Source organism: Crocodylus siamensis, chromosome 3 (genome assembly GCF_052110815.1).
Source record: "Crocodylus siamensis isolate JL-2025a chromosome 3, ASM5211081v1, whole genome shotgun sequence".
Taxonomy (NCBI): domain Eukaryota; kingdom Metazoa; phylum Chordata; order Crocodylia; family Crocodylidae; genus Crocodylus; species Crocodylus siamensis.
Genome location: NC_143397.1, coordinates 25,145,444 through 25,153,895, shown reverse-complemented (window position 1 = coordinate 25,153,895; position 8,452 = coordinate 25,145,444).

The following is an 8,452-nucleotide window of genomic DNA, read 5'->3' as shown; positions in this document are numbered from 1 at the left end:
ATATATAAGTCCATAGGACTAGATGGGGTACACTTTAGGGTGCTGAGGGAGTTGGCTGATGTGATTGCAGAGCTACTAGCCATCATCTTTGAAAGTGCCTGGTGATTGGGAGAGGTCCTGGATGATTGGAAAAGGGGAAATATAGTGCCCCTATTTAAGAAATGAAAAAAGGAAGATCCAGGGAATTACAGACCAATCAGCCATGCCCCAGTCACTGGAAAAATCATGGAGCAGATCCTCAAGGAATCCATTTCTAAGCACTTGGAGGAAAAGAAAGTGATTAGGAACAGTCAGCATGGATTTGGCAAGGGCAAGTCATGCCTGACCAACCTGATTGCCTTGTAGGATGAGATGACTGGCTCTGTGAATGTGGGGAAACCACTGTATGTGGTTTAATACCTTGATTTTTTTAGCAAGGCTTTTGATACAGCCTCCCACCGCATTCTCACAGGCAAGCTAAGGCAGTATGGGTTTGATGAGCAGACTGTAAGGTGGATAAAATTGACTGTATCATCAGTCTTGGTGGGTAGTAGTAAATGGCTCAATGTCTAGTTTGCGACAGGTCTCAAGTGCAGTGCCCCGGGGATTAGGCCTGGGCTCGGTTTTGTTCAATCTTCATCAATGACCTGGAATATGGCATAGTGTGCACCTTCAGCAAGCTTGCAGATGACACCAAGCTGGGGGGAGTAGTAGATATGCTGGAGGGCAGGGCTTGGATTCAGAGTACCATTGAGAAACTAGAGGATTGGACCGTAAGAAATCTATGAGGTTCAATAAGGACAAGTGCAAAGTCCTGCACTTTAGACAGAACAATCCTACATGGTGGTACAAATTGGGGCTGACTAGCAGGGCAGCAGCTCTGCAGAAAAGGACCTGGCAGTTACAGTGGACAGTAACCTGAATCTGAACCACCAGTGTACACTTGTTGACAAGACAGCTAATGGCATTTAGGTTAGATATTAGGAAGAATTTTCTCACTAGGATGGTAGTAAAACACTGGAACAAGTTACCCAGAGAGGTGGTAGAAGCTCCATCCTTGAAGGCTTTCAAAACCTGCCCAGACAAAGCTTTGGCTGGGATGATCTAGTTAGGAATGGTCTTGCTTTGAGCAGGGGGTTGGACTAGATGACCTCCTGAGGTCTCTTCCAACCCTAACTTTCTATGATTCTATCTCCTACTCTAAATATCTTATTCAGCATTGGGGATGTTGGAAAAAGATGCCAACTGCATGTTAGTTCAAGTGCAACACAACCTACTAAATTAATCTCTTATGCAAATCCCAAAAAGTAGTGGGAGGGACCTGCATTTTGAAGGATGCACAGCAGAAAATAGAAAGGCAAGGCACTTTTTTAAAGTAACCTATTACCTATCAAACTATTCCTTGCTAACATTAACGTACAGCATTGCCCATTCATGCAGCCTGCTACAGTTCAATAATTGGTACGTGACCTTACTGATGTTCTCAAAATCAGCCTTTCAGACTACTCATCACAATCTTCCTTTTTTTTTAAAAATACCATTTTGAGATTTTTACACTTTTTATATGCATACCCACCATGGGAAAGGTAAAGGATGTAGCAGATTCTGTATCTGAACTAGTAAATTGTTAAAATCAGTTTGCAAAAATGCATCAAATACTACAAACCCCTCCAATGATATCTGTAAACAAGTAGTTAAAGGTTTTATATGAAATACTGTGTATTCATAAAAAAGCCTATGGTGAAGGAGGTGAGATAAGCTGGAGATCAAAAGAATTACCAAATGCTCACCCAGTCTCCTAGTACAGCACATGGGTGTTCAGGTTTCATTTCCCAAATAGTGGTGGAATCCCCGTGTCTCTAGAGAATGTGCAGCAGTGCAGGATCTGAACCTCAAATGAAATTAGTCATAATTAGACCTGCAGTAATCAAGATCTCCAACAGAAACACTGCATTGCAACTGCCTTCTGAATCTTGCGTGTTAGCCATGCAGAAATGTTGCTGATTACAGCCTGGTAGAATATGGCTTGTATCAGGGGCTGGCAATGTTTTTGAGCAGAGTGCCAAAAGCACTCATAACCTCAACTTATAAGAAGTTGGTGTGCCAGGTGTGAATGGCAGGGAGCCATGAGGGGCCTGATCCTTGTTGTGGCAGTGCAGCTCCAGCCCCCTCCCCAAGGTGCACATGCCAAGCAGAATGCCTTCAGGTGCTATTCTGTGGCACCCGTGCCAGGGGTTGCTTACCCCTGGCTTATATTAACTGCTTGGCAAGGAAACAATTGGCAAGTTTACATTCAACAGAGATCATGTACTTTCCCAAGATCTGGAGGCAGTTTCTGTGTAGAATTTAACTGTTAGATGTTATAAAAGATGAACCACTGACCTTAATCATGCATGAACCTCAAGGCTCTTCTTCAGTGGAGGGGAAGGATTAGGGCAATGCTTATATTCTGTTTTTGGCCTTCACAGGGGTTTACAGCTGAGTGACTGTAAATTACACAAAGTTGCTCAATGCTTTTCCCCTTCTCACCAGTGAACTTATTACTGGAGTGGAGTCAGCAGTGCTCCAGCATGAACTCGCATCTGACATAAATGAGACAGGAGGAGATGGAATCCGTTCTTGAAAGTCAAGCAAAATGAGGGAGACCTTTATGTAAAAGAATAATTATAAAATCAGTTAAAACAAGGGTCTGTGAGCTAGGCCTTTGAATTGTACTCCCTGTTGGCATGCTGTCACTTAACTTCCAATTTGTCCATTGGTAAAATGGAGATTGTAACATGTGCTATACTTTAAAATCTTTCAGTGAAAGACTTTGTAGAAGTACAGAAAATTATCAACTGTTCACATATACATACTACAACTTACAACTGGCACCAGGAGAGAAGACATTCTGGTAAATTCTGGAAATAAACTGAAAGAGGAACAAGGCATCAAGTTAAATCATTTGCACTACACACAACTATTTCAGCCTGCTTAGACCTAAAATCAAGGTGACCCTCTATTACTCTATCTGTTATTAAGGAGATTTTTGATGGTTGCTAGAGAAGTTACCTTCCTATAGTAGATAATAATATAATATTGATTTAATTGGCTTGGTACAATATTGGGTATTGTAAATATGCCTTGAGGAGATTCAGCTATTTCATGAACAGAACAAAACAAACAAGGATATTCTTTCTGAGACTACATGGAGATCTAACTGGCTTTTGAATGGCCAACTAATGGCAGAGTCCCATCTGCAGTAGTGTAGCTGAGAAGCAGCGATGAAGGCCCCCAGCTGCTAACTTGGGTGGGGGAAAGGTGCTGCAAAAAGAGCACCTGACTACTGCTGGCTTGGCCACCACCACTGGTATTCTGGTTGCAATCTGCTGACCCATGCACAGTCTCTGCCCATCTGGCAAACAGAGTGCTCCAGTTAAGCTATACAGTCTGCTTATACAAACAAGTCCATGGCTGGCTGAATGAAGAGCAGTGAGATTCAGGATATAATGCCTTCTACTCAGCTCTCCTGACTGGAAAACCAAGACAAACCTAAGTGCTTCTGCAATTTGCTATAGTAGATAAGGTGCGATTATTCTGCAGGCAGTGATCCCGCCTGTAGAAATGATGAAATCTTGGTTCCTCTACATTTGTTTATTAAAAATAATTAAAGATGAACAAAAAAGAACCCCAAAAGAAGAATCATTTGATGGCCTTTACCAGAGAAGAAACAAGAAGCAGCACTGCTACTGTAGCCCTGGTCTACAATAAAAAATACAGAAGAAAATATCAAGAGGGAAAAAAAAATGGAGCTGACACATTATATAAATAGGTCTTCAAATGTCATGTGCAGCTGTAACAAAGATGTTTTGTTCCAAACCAAGAGACAAATTGAAGTGGCTCAGTAATTCACAGAGAGAAGCTTGCTAATTTGGAACACTGTTCTCCTGATGAAAAGTTTAATTGTGTTGCAGTGGAAAAAGTTAAACAGGGCAAGTCCTGCATGTCTTACCCGAGCAAAATTCCCACTGACTTCAAATGAAGATTTTCCAGAGTAAGGGCTGCAGGGTTGAGCCAATGATTTCACAGTAAAATATACAAGTAGGTATATTTATAGGTCAATAAAAACTTTTAAACAAATAATGTATTTCAGCAATATGGTTCATATCTGAATTGACCCATTGACTTCAATGGAGTTACACCCATGTACAGCTGGAGTAACATGGTGAAGCAGCCTCCAGAGTTTGAACACTGAGAGATTTCTTTATACAAGTCCTCTAGCAGGAAAATCCAGATACTAGATCTCTGGCATCAGTTCTCTGTCTGAAAACTCAATGCCAAATTCCAAGGCTGTGGCAATTCATTCTTTACAGCTAGAAAGATACCCATCTGTACATGTGCAAACCATTCCAGCTTGAAACAACAGAGGCCTGGAAAAGCATGATCAGATTTTGAAGTCTACTGTATCTGTTACTACTAGTTCAATATCACATTGCTAATTTCTGTACCAGTGTAAAATTCTGCAGTTTTTTGACTGAGAAGACAGAGTTAAATTGTGACTCTGCTTCATGTCCTCAGTAAAAGGAGGTGCACACAGCTACCTTCTCATTCCTGGGGTGAGCAATCTGCAATGGCCCTACCACTGGCACACATCACTTTCCCTGTTTCACCTCAGACACCAGCTTGGCTTTGCTGGCCATTGCATTTTAGGGCTGGAGACAAGGATCTGTTCACTCCATACCACATGTGTAGAAGAGGGGCTGTAGTGACCCCTTGAGGTTTCTCTGGCTCATGTTACCAACAGCACAGTAGGTTAACAGAAGTATTCTTCGCAAATCCAAGGAAATGATCTTATCCTCTGTTCAGCTCTGGTGAGGGCTCACCTGGAGTGTCCAGTTTGGGACCTCAAACTTCAAGAAACATGTTGACAGATTACTGCCATGCATTTGCATTTCCACAGGCCTACATTTTGCATTTTGGCTTGTATTCCATCCAGGAGAACACAAAGCAACAGCAGAACCTCCCTGTGCATGAAGAAAGGGGTGTGTGCCTGAAAGCTTGCAAAGCACAATTTCACCACCTATTTAGTTGTTCTAATAAAAGATATCACATCTACCCAAAGAACCTTGTCTGCCTATGTCCTTAGACCAACACGGCTACAACCAACATGGCACTATGGAGGTGGTTAAGCACTGAATCAGTTAAGTGGGATGTGTGAAAACCAACTCTGTAATGGGAAGCTAGATGAAGCCCTAACTATGGAGAAATTATAGTCTAATCTACAGATTTGCATACAAAAAGGAGGACATGAACACAAAGGGAATGCAAAGATGGGCTGTGACTGGCCCCTGCACAGGACTCCAAAGACGCACAAGATACCTCTGCTCAAGCTCCCTCCCCACTCACAACAAGCCAGCACAATACTTCCTAGATAGCATGTCCTTCATCTATGCATCACTTCAAAGGTCAGATGGAAAGGGCAGGCAGGAGATGAATACCACAGGCTGAAGAGAGCATGCTGCATCCTTGATGTGTGCGCTAAGCCGCTTGAGCAGCAATTGAGATGCCCTGAGGTATGATACTTCTGTGAATACCCCTTAAAAGGAGGATACAGGTCACTGGCTAAATGCCACAATTTGGCTCATAATTATTATAGCTCTAGTAAGTTTGTAGGCATCCTCCAAACAGTCTACAAACCTTACGTTTCTACTCAGGACATTGGAATGGTTAACATCCCATTTGTAGTAGTCACTGAAGTAATAATACAAATGTTAGTAAATCTGGCTCAGTCCTGCAAGTCCTATCATATTGAATCTCAGTGGATCTAAACTGGCTTTCATCATCCCCACATATACTCCATTTGCTTCAATATAATTACATCAGTTTTGCAGTAGCACTCATTTCAATGGCAGTATTCACATAAGACTACAAAATCAGGTCCTCTTTCATCCTCCTGATCTCTTAAGTCCTGCTTCTCACACAGTTTCTCTTTCTATAAACATGTTCAAATCATTTCACATTTTCTGACCTCTCTAGAGGGAACGCTACCTTAAGTCACTTGATCTATTTCCCAATTGTGTTGCTACTTCACAGCTTTGCACTCCCTCACCCTTCCTTACAACTCCTTCTGCCACTTCCGCATCCATCTCTGGCAGCTGGGAGGCAGCAAACATTTAAAAATATGCATCTGCCTCAGGGTGAAAGTCAAGCCCTAGTGAGATTCCAGCGGGATTCATATTAACAAATAGAGGCACTTTGTTTCTAATAAGCATTTTGATTTTGGAGGTAGCACAGCCCTTTTAGCAGAAAACCAATGCCATGAGTCAATTCCATGGAGGGACTAGGATTTAATTTAGTGAAGATGGACATTCCTTTCTTGAAGGATGGCTGGAATCTTTAAAGCTCTTGGGGTTCACTGAAGTGTAACTCAAAACATTATGTGAGGGATGAGGACTGCCTTCTTTTTGGATACTTAATTTAATACTAGAATGAACATGTATACCAGATCTGAGCCCAGCTAACACTTACTGAAGTCTCCAGACTAAAATGGCTTCTACCTCCCAGCCTAGAAGAAGCCATCTGCTCAGAGAAGCATTATTACTGAAGGGAATCTAATGCATAGGGCTTTGGTCAGTAGAAAGGAGCTGCCCACAGGAGTGCAGCCTACCAAAACTGGATGTATCCCATAGGCTAGCAGTGTATTTTGGAAAAGGATATTTTTGGAGACAAGGATATGACTGTACTCCAGTGAAGGCAAATGGTGGGAAATTGCTAGCATTCAGACAGGCCTATGTTTCAGAGGCTCCAGAACTCTGGCATACTTCAAGCTATGTTAAAATATAAAAAGGCTCTTTAGCTGTGCTTGGGAAATGACAAACGGAATAATCCTTGAAAAGGTTTCAACAACATGGGTGCCCCAAAGTCTTCAACAGGTAATACATGTCTGGAATTCTGGAGAAATATAGGGATCTAAGAGTAGAAACGTGCTGGCATAGACGTACAGTAAACCGTAATTTTATCTCTACTTTGTGATACTGCCCTACATCCTGGTCAGTCTGGTTATATATGGAAGCTTATATTCTGGTAACCACAAAGGTGTTTAAATCCTGACGCCCCAATTTTATTTATAGTGTTTCAGCTATCAGTAGTTATCTCACTTAACACACACAATTTAAATACCATCACACAGGATGTATTTTTGCCAAGTATGAAAAAAACCACTCTCCTGATTCTATTAGTGGAACAAAAATTAGTCTAGTGTTGGAACTAAACAGCTAAAAAGGCAAGTCTATATAAAGATGAGACCATGTTCATTTCAGAAAGCTTGGAAACTATTATGCAAATATATTAAGATTTCCTTGGAAATACTATAGTCTGGTGGTTAACTATATATTGGACAAAATTCAAATTGTTCCTGCATGTACTGCAGTAATAGGTTTTGATTTATACTTAACAGTGACTGTGATGCTAGTACATGTAGTATGAGCAAATACATTTTAACAAACCTTGTCATGGTTCTGCCTCTTCTACTGTGATAAAAGATCAATGATGCTACCACCACTGAGACTTATTCTGTTGCAGAAGATATATTAATCTTGATGTATTTTGTTTAAACAAATTCCACCTAGATTCCCCCATCTTCATGATTCCTTTTCATTAACAGAGATAATACACAGCATATAAAAAGTATATAGGATCTAAAAGTCCTCAACCACCAGAAAACCAAGGAAAAGCCAATACAATTGCAGAACTGAGGGATCCTTCCAGTATCTACAGCAATCAAGCTCAATTAAATTATGTACATAGGATTCCTTTACTCATCTCAAGTGTTAAATCTTCCATATCTCCCTCAGACATTGTTCAGCTTTGAACTCAAAAGTGAACTTTAAAATGACACCATGTTAAGATTTTTGAGCAAATATGGTAAAGCCTGTCTGAAAAACAAAGGTAATCTGCTGAGCACACTTGGTCTCAATCATGTTTATTCATCTCTTCCAATGTTATAACTCAGTAAATACTGCCATGGCTTAACTAGTGAGCCCACTAAATGTATGGTTTTATGGCTGAGGTTGCTCTCTGGAGCTCATTTAATCATATGTTTTATTGTCGGTTCTTTGTAAACTGTTAAATGTCATTCCTTGGGAAACAGAGACCTGTTTTCTGTAACAGGGGGTCCCCCGATCACACTCATCATTTGGTACCACTGATTTTTTTTCCCTGTGTTGCTGATGACATTTATGGCTGTTTTTCGAAGAAACAGCATAATTTAAAAATGGGCCTCTTTTCCACTTTTTAATGCTTTGGCTCAAAGATTTCAAGACACTAAAGCAGCCAAGTTGAGGTGTTTTTCTTCATATCTCTCCATATCAGAGGACCTCATGCAACAATGGAATATTGTTGTAGGTAAAAAATTTACTCTTGAATTGATTAGGCCCCCAGAGAAATTGCTTTTCTGCTCTGACCAGCAGTAAGTTCAAGGAAAGCATGCCCATTG